Raw genomic sequence first — 17,587 nt, forward strand, 5'->3', positions numbered from 1 at the left:
AGGTAAAATAAAAGAAGAGTTTATTCTAATGCCTGTATGTTTGAATACACCTGTTCTGTGTAATTATTTTGGAATGTTTTATACAACATGGATCTGTAGGGATTTTTGACATAACTCTGTTCTTGTCTCTCATTAAGGACAGGGAACTTGCTCAGAAGCATTTGCAAAAAGAAAAAGCATACCATATAGGGAAACAGCAGAACATGATTAAAAGATTTAGAGATAATGATGAGACAGAAGTACAGCCATATAGGACACCATAGAAAACAGATAGTCATGAGAGGGATCGGTGAAATGAGAAAAGTTTCACATGTTTCTTGTTAGAAGATAAGTGATGGCAGGTTTTGTGTTTTGGTTTGGTTTTGGCTTTGCTTTGTTTTTATGAGAAACCTAAGCAAACATACAGACAGCAGTTGTAAAATAAGAATTGGTAATTATTGCAGGCTCGATTAGAAATGAAAGATGGGATTCCTAAGGGTAGTTCATAGTGATTTTGAAGTACTGATACAAGTAGTGTTCTCTGACAACCTGTATTTCTGAGCATGGAATGTAGACTTTATAAAATGTTAATTAAATTATGCTTTTGTTTACAATAGAAAAAATGGCCACTACATTTAGTAACATAAAGAACAAAAATCTTGTGTTTTGGGATTTTTTTTACATGGATAAGGTAATCTGTTTCAAACTAGTATGTGAAGTGAGTATCTACCATTATGTATTGTCTGACTTCCTGCTTTATTTGAGCACGTGCATTAGGAGAAGTGCATTAAGCATAATAGAGTTTTGAATGTTCAGATTTCAAATATCTCGGTTTGGGTGTTGCCTTATCCAGTGCTGTAGGTTGTTAACCTCTTTATAAACAATTCTTGGGCAAAGTCACTGTCCTGGGAGACAATAACACCTCAAGGAGAAGGAATGAATTAGTCCAAATTGAAAGCAGATGAAGAAAGAGGCAAGATAAGTGTAAGTGAGGACACAATGCAAATTAATACATATATCTTAAGTGAAAAGGAGGTGAAAACAACATAGCAGCTGCAGAGACTCAATAAAATGCAAGCTCTGGTTGCATTTAGCATAGAACATATCCATGATTAGTGTATCCAGTATCATGAATTTTCTAGAATATGTATGTGATACCAAACACATACATACATACGTAATACATATATATATATATATAAAAATTAAATAGCTATTTCTTCTTAAAAAAAAAATACAAAGACCATCAGTTATTTCTAGAAATCTATGAAGGTACAAAGTATTGCTGAAACAGAAAATTTAACTAACCTAATACTTACAGGTCTGACGTTCTCAGATTGAACAAGGACTCTTAGTACATCATCCTTATATGTGATAGGAGGTGTTACTACTCAGCGAGCTGCATAGTTCGATGAATCTACAGGAAGTGTATGCTCTGCTTGATGTCAGTAAATTACAGATATCAAGTGTATGTGTACCATACATATATCAAATACATGATATAGGAATAAAATCTGGATGATTTGTCATCCTAATAAATGTGAATTTTCAGACTTCCTCTCAGCCTTCTGAGGCTTCTAATACTGCGTGAATTAGTGATAATTCCATTCTTTACCTAAATACACATTTTTTACCCATCATTCATGGAAAGAAAAAAAAAGGCATCTCAGTCTTCAATTCAGTCAGCAGTTAAATCATTACTACATTGTCTTCTGAATCGTAGAGCTCTGTTGCTGGTCAGATAAACCTATTTGAGCTATTTCATATGCATAAGTACTATGCATAACTGCTAGCATCTGTATTTCTTCCTGCCTTACAGATGTCGGTATAGAGGAACTCAAGTATAGCACCTCCAAAGAACTTTTTCCTTAAAAAATCCCAACCAAACCAGATGCCAAAACCAGCAACAAAGGACAAATATTTGCTCTATATTTTTACTTTTGATATTACAAATGTTGTTCATTTTTAAGATAAGGTATAATTAGTGGAGCTTTTTGCCCTTACAGGACTTTGTTTCTCAGTAACAGCTGTTTCACAACAGCAGTTGCAAAAACTATCAGCAGTTTACAAATTAAATGTTACACAACTGCTTTGCAAACAACCCCTTTCATATTATTTCATATGAAGCTTTGAGGTATGGATGACAGAATAGAACAAACAATGAAAAATCAAAGGCTACTCTACTGGCTTTGTGATGCATTTCAAGATAGGATACCATGAAAGCCTCCATCTTATACACAAAAAAATAAATCTGTGAAGTTTCTAGAAGCCTGGGAATGTGGCAGTAAATATACCAAACCTGCTAATATTATCTGCTTCTATCTCATTGTATGAATAACAGTTGTCATGTATGGCAATAAGAACAACATGTAGTGCTCTTTTTACATTTATAACATGACTAGACAATTGAGGAAAACAGCTGATGGCATATGCACTGAATATGCAGCATGGCATTACATTTCCTTTGCCCCGATAAGGTTCTGACTAGTCTGTTGAGAAAGCAACACTGCCTAACCTTCGTTTTAATTCCGAACCTAATGAATTGTCAGGGGACTGTATGAGAAAGCCAGAGGGACCTATATGAGAAGTAGGATGAATGACAAGAGTCTTTCCTCTTAAATAAGTTTGAGGCTGTCAACAGCCATTTTCTTAACACTATGTCTTGGTCTTTGCACATCTTAAACTATACTAGTCGCCGGTGTAGGGTACAAGCCTTATTTGCATACCATCAGCAATATGCATACCATCAACAAAGGCAATATTGTTTTCTAAAATATGTGGGTGACTTTAATCTAACCAGTAAAGGAAAAAAATACAAAGTACCTTCACAGTGGTAGCCATTGACTTACTTAAGTGTAATAGTTAAATTAGAATAGTTATTGTAAAGTGTGCCATTTAAATGTAAAGCTTGACAGGAAAATAATCCAGAGTTAGCTTTGAGTTCATGGGTTCTTATCCTGGTGTCAGTGTGTTTTCCCAAGTAAGTGTTTCAAAGATTGGCAGATAGGCTTGCATGGCTGTGAGGTCATAAGTGGCATACCTATAATACTGTTGACTTTTGTTCATTGAATGTACACAATAAAGTTTAACATATAAATGTTAAGCAACTTGAATACAACATCTTCAGGCTTGTCAGAATGATAAGGAAAACAGACTTCTGTAAATACTGGATCTAATTACATCCCGTGGTTCTGTAATTATTGGATGAAGGTATTTCTAAGCTTCATCTGTTTCTTTTTGTACTTGGAAATGTGGTAGCCCAAATATGTACAGTATTGATTTTTCTTGCTGCACTGTGCTCTTTTCATTATAAGCAACTGTTTGTAGCTATCAAGATAAGGAAGGCTCCAGTAACTATGTGGACAATATAAAATACGTGCTACATTAACTTACACAGGTAAAAATGTGACTGGTAGGATTGTAAATTATGCCAGATTTAGTGGGAGTACTGAAAAAACCCCCTCGTGAAATAAATTTTTTAAAGAAAGACGCTGATGGCAAGGGGTTGGAACTAGATGATCTTAAGGTCCTTTCCAACCCAAACCATTCTGTGATTCTGTGATTCATTTGCCAATTAGCTTTACAGTTTTAGTCCTAGGTAAAATTTAGGAAAATCCAGCAACATCTGTCTGTGATTATACCTCTGTAATCCAAGCTAGTCTCTTACATAACTTGTTAGCTATATCTTCACTTCCCATTCCATAATGTTGCTTCATTACAAATATACACATACATGCAACGAAGGAGGTTCCACAGCTTTGTGAATCTAATTATGAGAGGCATGAGAGAGGATAACTGTTGTAAAGAAGAGTTGGACTGTCATTTTAAAGGTTTTCTGTCAGCCAGCTAAAACCAAACTAGGGAGTCTTAATCAGTAACCACTGAAGTCAGTGGTGCAGTGATCAACAAATGGACTGATGTCAGTCAGTAGTAGATATGAGAATTCAGTAGAACAAAACCAAAAGTTTGGAGAGTTTGTGCTTAAAAATACCTCATTTAATATATTTGAAAAAATATTTGAAGTGTGCAGGAAGCCTAAGTCTTATATATTACTAGACTTAGGACTGAAAGCCTTTTATGGAAGTGCTAGAAAGAATGTAATCCTCTGGTTTTATTCATAAGCAGGCAGTAGAATATTACTAAGCATTTCTCTGTTATACAGCTAACCTTTTCATCCGTATTCTGAAAAGGACAAAAAGTGCAGAGAAAAAGGCTGAAATACTCAAAAAAACTTTATATTTGGTCTTATCCACAACTGTCTCAACACTGCACAAAGTCAGGCTAGTAAAAAAAGTTGAGTTCTGCTGTATCTCATAGTGAATTAGGAATTATATTGATAGCAGTAAACCCTTTGTTGTCTAGCACTATTTCACACAGGGCTAATAACTGTTCCAGGGTAGCTGTAGAAATGGTCTCATCTGCATGCATTATTCTGGGTACTCTTTGGCAGTCTGGTAATTTTATATTATAGAATTATTGTTGAGAAAGATTTAACGGTCACAGAGAAATTACAGCATTTCTCTAAATTTATCTAGAAATTTTGAGGAGAAAAGCTACCCTATAGGTGCAGGAGGAAGAGAAGAGATGAGAGGACATTATTTACTTGTGAAAAAGGACCAGCATAATCAAATAGCTTGTAATCCTGAAGGCAAGGAGAGGGGTGAACTTGCTTAGAGAAGAGATCTACACACAGAAACATCATATATATATATTGCTGAGAAATGTGTGGGTCATGGTATGAAAAATTTTAAAGCCACCTGAGGGCTTTTACAGATGGGAAGCAGCACACTGAATAGCTTCTTCTTACCTGTTTGCATTTTCATGCTAATAAAACAAGCTTCTCCTATAGAACTGCTTACTGTAAGCATATACAAATAATTAACTTCCGTCACCTTTCTCCTATGCTGGAGATCTGGTTTTCTCCATCATACAAAGTGGAGCATTCTGGGAGCAGATCTGCTTGTGAGAGACAAGGTGGTTATTTGGTATATTTCCATTTCTTTTGAAACAAAATCCTGTCCTATTAGAGAAGAGATCTGAACATGGTAGTAAAATGTATGCTTTAAGATGAAGGTAACTTTGCACAATGATTTTTTGCATTTCTTGATATTCTGCGCTGTGCATTAGTTACACCACAAGTTATGTCTGGGCTAAGACGGTGGTATATCATATTTAGAAACAGTAAGTTGCCCACTATAAAGTGGCTTTTTTTAGCTGCAACCTCTGAGGAGCTCCTTTCTTGATTTGAGTTGCTGTTGAGTTACTATATTATGGTATAGATTTCTCCTAGTTTGTTTTCATTTGGTTCCCAACTTGATTTGCAAAGTATAGGGGGGTTGTTGTATTTCTGAACTGTACTTTGAACTTCTTTCTGCCCAAGTGAAAAGATGAGATAACTTCTGTTAAGATAAAAGTTGTGTCTCTAGGGAGTACATCATAAATGAGGTTTGTTCAGAGGCAGTGTTACAGGAGCATTACATTTATAGGTGTTATTAACTTTACTTACAAGTCAAAAATAACAAGAACATGAAAGGCATGGAAAAGGCATTACTGAGTCTCTCAGGTTTTTATATTATTAATGGTTTTTCTTAATTTTTAATAGAAAAATAAGAGCTAAAGTTAATAAAACATACAAACATTTGTTAATGTAAGTCTTACCATGACTTCTGTTTCTCAGTCAATCCAGAATCATGTTTGGGCCACTCTATATGTTGTTTTAGTAAACTTTCTTTTTCTCACACAAAGGGTTACAAAGACCTGTAAAATGTGGTTACTTTATGTTCAGATGGATTCTGTTGTTGTTTTTCTAGGTCACTGTTTTCCACTTTATCTGTAGACTTCTCTCTCTCCAAGAGAAGGGTCAGGATCTTATGTGTGAAAAGGATATTATCTGTAAAGACAAGAATTTACTGTTAGTATATTTTGAATCATAACAATGTGTATCAATCAAATATTACTAGTCCAAAATTAGCTACTACAGAACAGAATGGAAAAAAAAAAAAAAAAGAATACTAGTATACAAAAGAAGTTATAAAAATAATCATACAGTGCTCCTCTGGGGTCTTGAGGTCAATGGCTTCAGTCTGGACGTATGGGCTATATAGCAAGATGTCATCATCACAAGTCTGAGAAATGAGATGTTGGTGTTGATCCTTCTTCCTCTCTCCAGCTTCCACCTGGGGTAATTTTTATGTTTGCTAGCTTACACCTCGCTGTTTCTTCTCCAGTCTACAAGTTCATGTTACATCTGATTTTATTACATGCCATGCCTTTCATGTGTGGCAGATGTTATTTCCCTTTTCACTTTGTGACCCAGTGGCAGGCCTGCACCTCTTTCTGTAACTGAGCACTGGAGCACCGGGGGGTCTGCGGTGCCAGGCTGGGCCCCTTTTTTGACAGTGCCATGTATGTGCTTGTCTCTCCACTTCTCAAAGCCTCTGCTGTCATACCAAGCCTGCATTATTCTATCCATACTGTTGCATTAGAATCAGAAATACCTCATTCTGCACAAAGTAACCACTTGTTATGACTTTGTATAAAAACTATGGCTGTAACATTAAAAGATAAGCAAAAGTAAACAAAATTAGTGACAGCCATCTGTCAGAAGAAAAATTACTGTCACGTCTAAATCAAGTAAAAACAAAGGTGCAGGCATGTTCAGGTAGAGCAAGGCCAAAAAGTCTCAGTGCCAAGGCCTTGCAAACCCTCTTTGAAAGCCTGTTAGTAGCAGTACCGTATCAACATCACTGGGATACAGCATAATGCTCCTTTCCATTTTATTCTCCTTCTAAATGAATGTATTTTATGTTGTAAGCATTGTATGAATTTCAGCATAAAACATACTAAAAATTTATTTCACTTGTAGGTGTCACTTTTATTAAATACATATAGCTAAAATCCTGTGTCACAAAATCACATCAGAACTTAATGATTCCTCTCTGCATAGAAGAGACTGTGTATAATATACTTGCCAGGGACCATCAGGAGAACAAAGCCCCTTTATCAGATATGTGTCCCATTGTGGCATACTAAACAAGGAATGGTAGACTACAGAAACGTATGACTGCATTAGGCAGACTTGTAGTCTCTTTTCTTTCCTCACTAAAGCCATTCCCTTCTTGTAAAGGGTAATACATGATGGTTGGTTGTCATCATTGAAGGAAGGTGGAAAGTGAAAGTGTTACAGGAGAAGAAAACAGACAGACCAGGGACAACGTGGGCCCTCTCTGGAAGCTATCGGGAGAACTGGCTACCCTGGGTTTGGAGAAGGCTTAGGTTCTCAATGACTTCTTTGCCTCAGTATTCACTAGCAGATGCTCTGACCACACCACCCAAGTCTTGGAAGGCAGATGCAGGGACTGTGAGAATGAAGACCTTAGGCCCACTGTAGGAGAGGTTTAGGTTCGAGACCATCTTAAGAACTGTGCACAAGTCCATGGGACCTGATGAAATCCATCCGTGGGTCCTGAAGGAGCTAAGCCACTGTCCATCATATTTGAAAAATCGTGGCAGTCATGTGAAGTTCCTGATGACTGGAAGAAGGGAAATATAACCCCCATTTTCAAGAAGGGGAAGGTGGAAGACCCAGAGAACTACAGACCAGTCAGTCTCACCTCTGTGCCTGGCAGGATCATGGAGCAGATTCTTCTGGAAGGCATGCTAAGGCACATGAAAAACAATGACGTGCTTCGTGACAGCTAACATGCCTTCACTAAGGGGAAATCACACCATGGCTGACTTTTTTGAGTTACAATGTGGTTTAATTTTCTTTATGTAGGCATATCCGTGGTAACTGATGTTAATGGTTTAGAAAATACTGCATCTTATAAATTCTATAGCGATTAGTAAAGGGTCTATTACTGTAAATATAGGATGCAGGGTATTGAGTTCAACTTCTAGTTATATACAGTTGATCTTACACACAGTTATCTATTGTTGAGTTTTGTATAGTTCTTTAAAAAGCTATGTTTGTAGTCATTTAAAATACATGAAAATGATTGAATAACTGCTATAAGTATTGTAAGAAATTTCTGGCAGGTGCCTCACCTCATGTTTTCTCTCTTTTTTTTTTTTTTTTTTTTTAATATTTCCATTCATGTCCTAAGATGCAAGATTTATCACATATATTTTTCTCGTCAGTTGGTGCATATCTTGCTTACACTTTCTTTCTTCATTTTAAATGTGCAAATTTTCCCTTTCTTGCACATCATTTTATTGAAAAGAACCCGCTACAGTCATTGTAAATTTAAAGCTATGCAGTAGAAAGCTTCTTCCAAAAAGAGAGCAGTCACTTTGAAACAGCAGTCCTAAATTTTTTGATTGGCAATGTAAATTCCTGTAGTCAAGACTTTCAGTCAGTCTCACCTCTGTGCCTGGCAGGATCATGGAGCAGATTCTCCTGGAAGGCATGCTAAGGCGCATGAACAACGAGCTGGTTGGTGACAGCCAACATGGCTTCTCTAAGGGGAAATCCTGCCTGACCAATTTGGTGGCCTTCTATGATGGGGCTACGGAACTGATGGGCAGAGGCAGAGCAGTTGATGTCATCTACCTGGACTTGTGCAAAGCGTTCAACGCTGTCCCGCACGACATCCTTGTCTTTAAATTGGAGAGACATCAATTTGATAGATGGACCACATGGTGGATAAAAAGCTGGCTGGATGGCCGCACACAAAGAGTTGTGGTAAACAGCTCGATGTCCAGTTAGAAACCTGTAACAAGTGCTGTCCCTCAGGGATCGGTGTTGGGACCTGTCTTGTTCAGCATCTTTGTTGGTGACATGGACAGTGGGATGGAGTGTGCTCTCAGCACTCAATCCAACGACACCAAGCTGTGTGGTTCGGTTGATATGCTGGAGGGAAGGGATGCCATCCAGAGGGACCTTAACACGCTTGTGAGGTGGGCCGATGCCAACCTTATGAAGTTTAACCAAGCCAAGTGTAAGGTCCTACACCTGGGTCAGGGCAATCCCAGGCACTGCTGCAGGTTGGGCAGAGAAGAGGTTCAGAGCAGCCTTGCAGAGAAGGACTTGGGGGTGTTGGTTGATGAGAAACTTAGCATGAGCCGGCAGTGTGCTCTTGCAGCCCAGAAAGCCAACATATGCTGGGCTGCATCAAAAGAAGTGTGACCAGCAGGTCAGAAGAGGTGATCCTGCCCCTCTACTCTGCTCTTGTGAGACCTCACTTGGAGCACTGTGTGCAGTTCTGGTGTCCTCAACATAAGAAGGACACGGAGCTGTTGGAGCAAGTCCAGAGGAGGGCCACGAGGATGATAAGGGGACTGGAGCACCTCCTGTATGAAGACAGGCTGAGGAAGTTGGGGCTATTCAGCCTGGAGAAGAGAAGTCTGTGTGGAGACCTCATAGCAGCCTTCCAGTATCTGAAGGAGGCCTACAAGGACGTTGGAGAGGGACTCTTCATCAGGAACTGTAGTGGTAGGACAAGGAGTAATGGGTTTAAACTTAAACAGGGGAAGTTTAGATTAGATATAAGGAAGAAGTTCATTACTGTGAGGGTGGTGAGGCACTGGAATGGGTTGCCCAAAGAAGTGGTAAATGCTCCATCCCTGGCGGTGTTCAAGGCCGGGTTAGACAGAGCCTTGGGCGACATGATTTAGGGCGAGGTGTCGCTGCCCATTGCAGGGGGGTTGGAACTAGATGATCTTAAGGTCCTTTCCAACCCTAACTAGTCTATGAGTCTATGATTCTATGAAAACACACCATATGGATGGTGAAGCATATACTTCTGTGAGCACTTCTTGATCCCAGCCTCAGGCAGGACAGGCAAGTGTTGTGCCCTGACACTGTTGCTGCATGTACAGTAGCTGTCAGGAGAAGAAACAATAGACCAGGTGTGCCCCATGCCTAGCTCACTAGGCTTGTTTTGGGGTACGTGTGGTTTGTGATAGTTAGCTATTTCCTTTCAAGTGCTTTGCAAAAACTCTATTTCAGAAGTTACATGGAGAGAAGTTTTATTTGCTCCCATTTTTCTTGCCACAGTTAATGCCATAATTCTTATGAGTAAAGCCTTTTTCAACAAAACACCTCACATGGCTGATCCTTTGCCCATTCAGCTGAGCATGGGCATATGTATCTGAGCTGAACAGGGATGGGAATACTCATATTTTTAAAGGAAAACACACATGCATTTTGTAGACTCAGATGTTAAGCCAAAAATGTTCTAATTCTTATTACTGCAACTCTTGCATACCAGATTTTAAAGCAAGTGCCTTTGACGCGTGCTTTATCTCCAGAAACTTTCTAAAAATGAGCTTTTATACTGGCCTCGAGATTTTGTAGTGTTCATTTTAACATTACTTTTAATCAAATTGATGAGGCATAACTGAATGTTACATTCTGCATTGATAGCTTACTTGCTTATTTTTTAAATGGTGGGAATCCAGCCAGTGTTTTTCATTAAAAAGATTACTATTTTTCTAAATAATTTAAAATATACCATATAATGGCTTTATTTTTGTTGCCTTTGCACATCAATAAAACCAAAACCTCATCATATATTTGCTGCATTTCTTTTTCAGGCTTTTTTTCTTCTTTAATCTCCCAGTATTTGCAGCCCTTGGATTAACTTGGAGGAGCCTTAAATGAAACATACTCTTTGTTTGTTACAAACATTTCTGAGTTGTTAAGTGAAATACTACTTATTAATGGGACAAAGGGAAAATATCAATATAGTGTTGGTGTATGCACAACTCATGTTATGAAAATACACATTTGAGACATAGTGCATAGATGTGGTGGCTTGCATATGAGAGTATTTCACATAGTTTAAACTACAAAGCTGCAAAATACAGCTCTTGTTCAGACTGCATAAAAATCTACAGTGTCAGGGTGTGACTGGCTGCCATATTCTTCTAAATTCATGTTATTTCAAAGATGGCTCAAATGCTGAGATTTCTGTGACCACCTGCAACAAACCAAAAAACCGCATTATGAGCTATGGCACAAATGCTGATGAAATAAACCACAATTTCTCCGTTTTTTGCCTCTGTGACAAAATTTGCTAAATTTTAGCTCTTATAACTCAGGTTAGTCTTATAAATCAGAAGTTAAATTACAATATAAATATAGAAGTGTTTTGGGTGTATCTGGTAGGGTTTTGGCAGCAGGGCAGCTGCTGACCTGGCTTCTTCAAGAAGAGACCAGCACCAGACACAGCTGGTTCCAGCTGGTTCGTAGAATCATAGAAGCAACTAGGTTGAAAAAGATCTTTAAGATATGAAGTCCAACCTTCAACCCAAGGCTGCCAAGTCTACCCCTAAACCACGTCACTAAAACGTTCCAGGCAACCCTGAGGCAGACCCACCGCAGGGCACAGCTGAGCCCATTGGTGAAGCTGGTGGTGCCTCTGGTGAAAACATAATGAAGAAAGGGCAAAAGTACCTGACAAGCAGAGGTCACACAGAGGCAGGAAACAACACAGGGAACAGCAAGGGTAGAGAAGGAGGGAGGAACAAGGTGCTCCATGCAAAGCAGACATCCATGTTGCTTCCTGTGTGGACAGGAAGAAAGGTGGTAGTTTAGTTTTTTTGTGTTTTTTTATGCAGATCTGTTTTAATGATCAATAAATTACATTAATTTTTCCCAAGTCTGTTTTGCCTCTAAAGTAATGGGTGGGCAAACAACCTGCGTTTACTTTGACCCAGGTCTTTCAACCTGTTTTCTCCGTGTGACCTCAGTGCTGATGAAGGGGCATGAGGAAGCAAGAGTATGAGTGGGAGTGCTGCTGTTGGCCAAGGCTAACCTGCCTCAGCGGGAGTGAGTTACGCCAGTCAGTGCAGGTCTCATAAATTATCCTTGATATCATAAGCCTTGTTTGTGTTGTAGTTTGGATGGTAAATCGGAATTAAGTTCTTCAAGTTAACAGAAACATACCTGTTAAAACAAATACTGAGACCAGAAGCCATGCCCAAAGGTGTGGTTATCTTTATTGTAGATGTTGTGTAAGAAGGAAATGAAGAGCATAATCCACGCAGGGAAAGTATTCTTGTTTATCAGGCTGTAATTCTGGACTGATTTTTCAAAAATAGTACAATTTTTACTACTTTTAACTACAGACAGATTTTGACACTGTGTATACCTTGCTGTAGTGTATGTGAAAGCTATGAACAGTCCTCTGAATAAATTGCTGTAAGCACTGAACTGCTGTAGTGTAGCACAAATATTTGTCTACTGCCTCCTTTACTATGCCATCTGTCTTGGGCATGCCTTGTCTGTGCCTTCTTCCTAACCTGATATTTCAGATTTAAATGAATTTATTTTTTTCATCAAATACATTAATAAGAAATAAAAAAAAAAAAAAAAACCCATAGGGAGAAATAGAACCACTTCAGGAGGTTTTATCAGTTACTCATAATTGAATAAGGATACTACTTTATTAGCAGTTGCTATGCAGCAATTGAAGCTTAAAAATGACTCATGCAACTCTCCAGATAAATGAAAGACAGTAGATTACCAGAGAGTAAATTAGAGGATTAAATGGCTAGCCATGCTGACTTTCCTGAAATTCGTCTGCTTTTTGTTCAGCACAGTATTAAAGTTTTCACAGTGAGGCAACTTTATGTGCATGTCAGACCTCTTTCAGCCTGTGTGTGTGTCTGTATCTATCTGTCCTGTCTATCCTTGACCCTTGTGTTTATGAATTCAAATGTTGGGTTCTTTGAACTTCAAAAATTTTGCATCTTGATTTTCCCTATGAAACAGTCAGTATTGACAATGTGATTCAATCAGAAAATCTCCAGAAAAGTTGCACTTTTCTTGAAAATAATGATTTTTAAACCCAAACATTTTAATGGGTGGCTTTTATGTTTTTGTTAGTTTATAAAAGCTGTATTACTTTGAAGTCACATCTGTGAGTCTTTCTTTGAACCTTCAAAATCTAGAAAACAGCTTTTCTTTAACAAAAATTGCATTTTATATGGGTTAAGAAAATTCACAAATCTTGGGCCTGTGTTTAATTGTAAATTAAACTTTCATGTATACACAGAATTCTGAAAACTTCCATAATTGTGAAAGGGGAGGCTGGTCTCCTTGAAGTGTTACCACCTTTCAATGGGAAATAGATTTCTTATGCTGCTCTTAGACTTTGGCAGTTGTATGCACCATTAAGGAAAGAATGTCTCCTTTATCTAATTGAATCTCTGCCCATCTCCTCCTTTAGTGATCTTATGTGTATTAGATTTCAGGGTTTGCCTTCTATGTTTTTTTGTGGTATTTTATTATGGTTTCTACATCAAGAAAATGGAATTATCTTAGGAAACAGAGCTCAGAAATAAATCTATGGGATGTAAATTTGGGAGTAGTTTATGCCAGAATTACTGCACTCATTTTGGTGTAGACGAGATTGAAGAGTTAGGCTTTTTTTTTCACTGAAATTTTGTTGATGGGATTTATAAAATGGCAATTATTTCATACTTCTTTAAAGTTGCATGAAGTTGTGGCTTTTTTTTTTTCTGTGGTAAGGGCCATTGTTGACTGCTTTATTCCCATTTATTTTAGCAAACCAGTGACAGGATTAATGGTCTGTCGTTTGTAGTGCCTCCCTCTGAGGACAAGATGGTTTCAACAGCTCAGGTCAGATGCAATACTAAGAACAAATATACAGAAATAAAATCACTAAGGAAGGGGTAAAAGGTGATAAGTAGTCAGGGTCTTCGCCTTATTCTGACATTGTCGTATGGAGAATAAAGGTGGTTGTGTTGGAGCAGAGGATTCATAATGTTTATTATTCCAGCTGTTCATTATGAGGAGTTAACGTCTAGCAGGGTGTCTGTCAGAGGCAACTCCTCAGTAAATGTGCAGTTGCTCTGTTTGCCATATCAACACAGTTATTTCCTTCAATTTGTTACACACCTACTCCTGTAACGTTTCTAGAAGAAATTTTGGCAAAGTGATACTAGTCAGAATATGTCTACTTTTGTGTTGTTACCACTCTGTCTTCTCAATGTGGGGAAAAGATAACCTTGGATACTTAAAAATTAGAGTGAATGGGTTTTGAAAGGAGAAGTCAATCTGTATGTAAGTGGATCTGTATGCATGAAAGAGTCTGATATTGTCAATTATAATAGCCTTTTGATGAACAAACCATAGGTGATCACTGTCTTGTAGCTCCAGAGGAAATATGTCTTTTTTCTAGCATACGTGAAAAGTGCCTAGTGCAAACATACAGTACTGAAGTGTCATTTTGTTTCAGTCAGGGTCAGAGATCTTTCTGTGTTGTTTGCCGTCTGGAGCAAAAGTAGTTAAGATAGTTCATGAATAACAGCAAAGAGTTTAGAAATATTGTGAGTTCATTTGACTTCTTTTGCTTTAATCCTGATTGGTCAGTTCAAACGAGACTTAATTCATGATTGGACACTGCAGTAATAAGCCACTCCCTGCATCTGAAACACTATGTATACAGTATTTCCACTTCCAGCATGCCTCTGTCATTTACATCTAGTACTGCAGAGAACTGCTGAAGTTAAATTGGTGCAGGAGGATCTGTGGAATTAATTTGTTTTAACAACTGTTGGGAGGTGTGGTCAATCAAAGCCTAGAGTGGAAAAGATAACTGGATTTGTTAAAATAGAAAAAGGGAAGAGAGAAGGACCTAGTGAAAATGCTGCCATGAACCCTTGCTGTAACACGTAATTACAAAGTTCCCTGCCAAGGGCAAAACCTTTTCGTATTGGGAAAGAAACAAACAACAAGATAATAGAATATAATGCTTATTATCTAAAAAAAAAAAAAAAAAAAAAGTGTGAAGAATTATGCGGTTCTTGTTAATGACATTCTCTTGTGAAATTTGCATGGATTGACTTGCTTTGGGTGCATTTAAAGTCTGTCATCCTAAATCATAGTTTTCAAAAAGCATTTTGAACACATTTCATCATTAGTTGATTGCGGAAAGAGCAGCACTGAAGACTGTAGTCAGAGTCCTCCAGAGCTGCCTGCCTTTCTTGCCTCTACCAGAAAGTGGAGATCATATTATTTCTAATTTTTTTGTATGACCTCTTCAGTTTGTTTGTATATCCTAGAATTGGTTGCCTTATGACTCTTTTATACCCTGTCCAGGTTGCATACCTCTCCCGTGAAAGTGAATTGACACATAAAAAACTGAGCCTGGAATGAATTTACTGGCATTTACTCTTTAGTGAGAGAAATACACAGCATTTGGAGAAAGCTTTTTATTATGGAAAAGATAAATTTGTTCTAACATCTTGCCTCAAGGCTCTTATTTTTAAGAAGGTTATCATCATGCAGTGAAGTGCGCAGCATGATACTGTCACATTGTGAAGAACACCTCTATGCTGTTATTACAGTATTAATTAGAAAAAAAAAAAATCCTTAGAGATTAAAGAATTACAATTATTAAAATTATTTTGAGTAATGTAAATACCAAAGTCAGCCAGTACAATATTTTGGGTTTTCTTACTGGATTTAATTACAGAAATAAACAATTACCATTACATGCTTGGCATATAAAATGTAGCAAAACAATAGCCTTGTAACATAAAGAAGGCATATCTGATTATAGTCTAAGAGCTAATCCCAATCCATTTAGTTTACATTATTTACAAGCCTTCTGGAAATGTTTTATTTAAAAAATGGTGACACAGATTGCTTCAATGCACTGTGAGACCAGTTTACATCAGAAAGAAACATGAGCGTATCATCTTGTTTTGACCTTCAGATTTCTTATTCTTAAGAAATTCAGAAATAATCCAGAATTCCAAGGCTAAGGTTCACGTAAATAACTAGCATTTTTCTTTTTGTCCTGCAGTTTGCTTTAGCAAGTAGCCAAATCACAGACCAAAAACTGGTAAAAAATTGGCATGTAATTACATTGGTAAACTTGAGCCAGTGCTTCGGCAGAACAAAACCATCTCTCCGAAGATACAGTAATGGCATTTGGATATCCAGTAGCCCACCACCAAGTATATAAATGTGTTATTTGCACGCTGGAGGCAGGCAGTCAGCTATAATAGTGATGAATGCATTCTGAAGCATTTATAAAGTCATGGAATGTTTTGGAGTAATCCTGCTAAAATAGTGGGGTGAAAAGCCATAATGCTGAGAATTTACCATTTGTGTCTCACAGTGTGATCACTCCAGATTTACAGAATTTGCCTGTTCTTTTGCTTGGAGGGAGAATTTTGACACTTAGAGCACTTTGGTTTTCCGTTTATGTCAGATGTTAGGTTTTGGAATCTTCCCGTCCCCCTTCTTTTTTCTAATAGGGAAGACTACCTTAGCCTGGTTTTCCAATGTTGGTGTGGGTGTTTTTAACTCTAGGTGTGTTTCATCAGTACAGTAGAGTTTTTTAAAAGTGAATAACAAGGCATGCAGTTACATATGTAATTTACAACCTCCTATCCCTATCTTTGCACCAGGAGCTAATTGCTTTCAGCAAAGTACCAGCAGCAGTAGGGCTACTGATACATGCTATGAGAAAATAGTGCTGTGTTCTAATTCAACTTCTGTTTTCTCTTAACCTTAGGTTATAAGAAGGTCATGAACACTGAAACATGTTCAGATACAACCCCAGGACAGTATTTCTAATACACTCTTATGATACGACAACTTTATTTCTTCAACAACTAAATTATAATTTGCAGAACCTCTATCATGTGTCTCAGCAGCTTCCCACAGTCTTCCTTCCAGTGAATTCATACTTTGCTTGTAGTTTGCTCCTCACATATTGGGGCAAGTTTCTTGACCTAGGGGTGGGCTGTGTTCCAAAGATTAACCAAAGTAAGGAAGCTAAAATATTAGAATGCTAAGTGTCTAAATACTCTAACAGAGTTTTCTTTTTATCATTCCTTCAACTATTCATGTGTACTTCTGGTTGAAATGAAATTGAGTTTTATTTTATGTGGGGGGTGGGGTGTTTGTATTACTATTTTTTGATTGTTAAACCATATTTTATAGTGAAAAGTTACATATTTACATTACCATTCAATTTCTTTTTTTTTATTGTATGCTTTTGTGTGTGTGTGATTGTTTTTTAAAGGCTCTGCTGTTGTTATCTTGACAAGGAACTTGTCATGAGAATGAACAAGAAATTCTGTGAAGTTCAGTAATGACAAATAAACATAGCTTATACAACTTTAGACATAAACACCAAATGGGTTTATGGCTTAAGGTAAAGATTGACAAATGGAATATGCTAAATAAAATCCTGACTAGGAACACTTGCCCAATATCTGTAGGCTGTCTGTGAAACTGAAAAAGTTAAAACTTCGTACTTTATGCATTAGCCTGTGGAAACAATTTCACTTCTGAAATGCTTCAAGAGTGTTTGAGTATAATGGGCTTTGTACTGCCTGCCTTGGCTGTACCCTGTGGAGAGCACTCAGCCCATTCAGCTTGAACTCCATTTTATCTAGCTCTTATCCATTAATTTTCTCCTGACCTTGGGCATAAAATATATGCACTTTTTATGCTCGATGCCTTTTGTGGAGAAAGAGGAATAGCATTACCCATCGATCACCATTATGAATGATACAGCTTGAAACAAACACAGGTCAGAGACAGATATGTTAAGAGCAGATTTGTATTGATTCCATCACAACACTGAGTTAAAAGCGGGGAAAAAAAATCAGAGTATAA

At 37.6% G+C, this 17,587-nt stretch overlaps 1 protein-coding gene across 50 annotated transcripts in view; it reads left to right on the forward strand.

The window, feature by feature from the left end:
• PTPRD (protein tyrosine phosphatase receptor type D) overlaps nt 1-17,587 on the forward strand; it is a 1,245,299-nt gene that overhangs the window by 1,051,711 nt on the left and 176,001 nt on the right. The gene's annotated exons all lie outside the window — the stretch shown is intronic.

Source organism: Strigops habroptila, chromosome Z (genome assembly GCF_004027225.2).
Source record: "Strigops habroptila isolate Jane chromosome Z, bStrHab1.2.pri, whole genome shotgun sequence".
In the NCBI taxonomy this organism is placed as follows: domain Eukaryota; kingdom Metazoa; phylum Chordata; class Aves; order Psittaciformes; family Psittacidae; genus Strigops; species Strigops habroptila.